This window comes from Fukomys damarensis, unplaced genomic scaffold, assembly GCF_012274545.1.
Source record: "Fukomys damarensis isolate Sample0158 unplaced genomic scaffold, DMR_v1.0_HiC HiC_scaffold_24, whole genome shotgun sequence".
NCBI lineage: Eukaryota > Metazoa > Chordata > Mammalia > Rodentia > Bathyergidae > Fukomys > Fukomys damarensis.
In genome coordinates this window covers 14853888-14856887 of record NW_022900936.1, presented here as the reverse complement: position 1 = coordinate 14856887, position 3000 = coordinate 14853888, and the positions used below count along the sequence as shown (strand labels likewise).

Below are 3000 nucleotides of genomic sequence, written 5' to 3'. Positions count from 1 at the left end.
TGGGCACTAAATCTGGTTCTTGGAACAAGTGTATATATTCTTTTTTTAAAAAAATACATTTCATATATATATTTTTAAATATTCAATTCTTATTTTTTCTCTATTTTAAGAAGTATTCTTTACAAAGAAATTTATTACATATTGTCACCTAATTTCATAGCATATTAATTACAAAGATTATTATAAAAATTTATTTTTACAGATTCAAGCTCCCTTTCAATGTCTATTCAAAAATATATATATATATTTTTTTTGAAACAGGGTCTCACTATGTAGTTGAGACTGACCTGGAACTCACTATATAGCCCAGGCTGGTCTAGAACTCACAGCGATCCTCCTGCCTCAGCCTCTCCAGGGCTGGGATCACAGGCTTGTGCCACCACGCCCGGCTTTCGAAAAACTTTTTTAGAAAATAAAGTATAACAAAGAAAATAGTGGAACTTTTCTCATTTGCATGACATTTGGCCTTTTGTTAAACATGTTGTACTCAATTTCTTCATAAAAGATAATAATAATTACTTCATTAAGTTGCCTTGAAGATTAAGTGTTCAAACAGGTAAAATATTTGGCATAATGCTTATCACACACAGTGTTGAAAAAATGTTCATTGGTCTTATTAATAAATGACTTATTATGTATTTGTATGTTAAATTAAAAAGTAAATTAATAATAAATTGTGCTTAAGTGTTATATTTCTATTAATAAAACTTTCACAAAGTATACTTCAAATTAATAATTCAAAGATTAAAATTTATATTATGCGATGCTTACTTAGATTTACTAAATATGTCTTGAACCACTTATAAACTAAAACAAATTACAGAAATGCTACTTAACTCTATGACAGCAGTTAAAATGAAATACGATGTATGGATTAAATAGCACTAATAATGACATTGGCCAGTTTGTTTAGTGAGGATTGCAATGTAGCAGAAGATTAAGTTACTTAATATTATGCAAATAGGACTCTTTAACATATGAAATTAATATCTGAAAATATATTTTACATATTAATTTTAAAAGTCACTCCAAATACATTTCTCTTGATAAAAAATCATCCCTTTTAAATTGTTCAAAAAGCCACAAAATAAATTCAAAAGTTAGTACACATCCTGATTTTTTAACACTTAAAAGAGTTTAAGACACTCTCCTATTTAACATTAAATTGCAAGCTTCTGTTTCTTCTTTTTAAATACACAATTGTGATCATTTGTTTACAAATAATATACTTTAAGACATGATCTTTTAACCTGGCTATAATTGCAATAGTGTTGATAGTATGATTTAGTTGTCAGATATTTGAATTACAGTTTAGGTTTCTTTTCCCCTATGACCTAATTTTTAAAATGTGTGCAAATACTACAGACCCATAAAACACCCGTGTTTGAAGTTTCCCTATCTCTGTGCTCCAAGTGGAGAAAGAATTTAGGAATACTTGTTTTCATAATCACCCTCATGGAACAGAGTGACACAGAAATCAAGTTTCATAACCTTTGCATACGTTCTAGTCCCTTCCATGAAGGCCATCATCTATCATAATACCCCTCAGAAGATAGCTATCATGACTCATTTTTCCACCACTGAAAAAAGATATAGAAAAGCAAGTATGACCTCTGAATTCTAAGCTAGCCGTGCTCTGATTAGCAAATGGGGTATAGAAGACAAATACAGTACAAATCGCTTACCAATTAGATGCTGTAGTCTGCATGTCTGTGTCCCCAAAGTCATAAATGGAAATCTTCTCAGACACCTTCAAGGTGACAGCATTGGGAGATAGAGTTACAGGTAGACGGAAGTACATTAAATTAAGACAATAAACACTCTTCCCTGTGAATCTCTGAGATTACTGTCTATCCAGTAATCCTTTTCATTTCTTTTGTAGCTCTTACCTCACTTGCTGAAAAACTGGTGACCTTCACCCCTAGTCCATCTGGACAAGTTTGCTGAGCTCCTGCTCCGTGAACTCCAGAGGCACAACTGTCCCATTAACCCATCACGGGGCCCAACACTGTCAGTGTAGGCTCTTTGCTAGAACAGCTCAAAAAGAAGGTGTTAGTTTACTCCTGATGTGATGTTAGGAACATAAGGGCCAGAAGTTTTTCATCGCCGTCTTTGAAATACTGCTGACAAAATATTAGAAAATAAGAGGAAATAAGGGTCAGGAAGTGAGACCCTGGATCTTGCCATGCACAAGAATTAGGCCAAGACCTGGATTTATCAGCTGTGTGATACATTATTTTCTTTCTGTTTTTGAAATGCACATCATGTTTTTGGTCTAAGACTGGTGAAGCAGAATTTCTGTTACTTTCTCTGAATGGCTCTGACTTATATAGTCGCCCACTAGTCCACATAAATAAAAGAATCTCCTTTTAACTGGAGCTAAAATACAGTTGGCTACTTACTATTTGAAACCAATGATATGCAACACATTTTATTCTCTTATGTTAAGCTTAAAAATGCTGTTAGTAGCTTGAAATGTAGTGTTAAGCAATTTGGAAGATCCTGCCTTTTTTATATTTGAAATTAGCAGCATAGTTTCATATCTTTGGTTCATAGCATTTTCCTAAATTCTCTAATACACTGTTGGTTCTCTGAACAAGCCCTTCTTTTCCTCCAGGTAATTATATTTGAAAGAATCCCTGAGGCTATCAAGAGGCAATTTCTTGGCTTGATAATTATTCCTGTAGAAATCATATGATTTTTTCATGTTTCTTTTAATTTGTAAAAGAAAATGATGTCTTATGACTTTTATGCTAAAAAAAAAAACACTCAAATTAAATATTTTGAGATTGGCAAAACACAAAAAGACTTTTTCCAAAGAAATTTTCCTTGAATTTTTAAATATGTGTGTTTTGATGGAAACTTAATCCATATGTTTCTCATTCATTTACAATTATCTGAGAAAAATGTTGTTTTGTAAGAGTTTGATATCCATTATTTTTAAAACATATTTAATAATTTCCTCTTATCTACAAAAAATTTCACAATTTTTTCACTATC

At 31.7% G+C, this 3000-nt stretch overlaps 1 long non-coding RNA gene across 2 annotated transcripts in view; it reads right to left on the bottom strand.

The window, feature by feature from the left end:
• Positions 1–1949, bottom strand: part of LOC104851407 — a 12323-nt gene extending 10374 nt beyond the window's left edge. Inside the window, exons 1-2 of one of the 2 annotated variants that reach the window (XR_777209.1) lie at positions 1890–1949; positions 1686–1750 (exon numbers count right to left, since the gene is read on the bottom strand). This is a non-coding gene — a long non-coding RNA (uncharacterized LOC104851407). The other variant, XR_777208.1, reaches the window with a different exon arrangement.
• Between the last annotated feature and the right edge of the window lie 1051 nt (positions 1950–3000).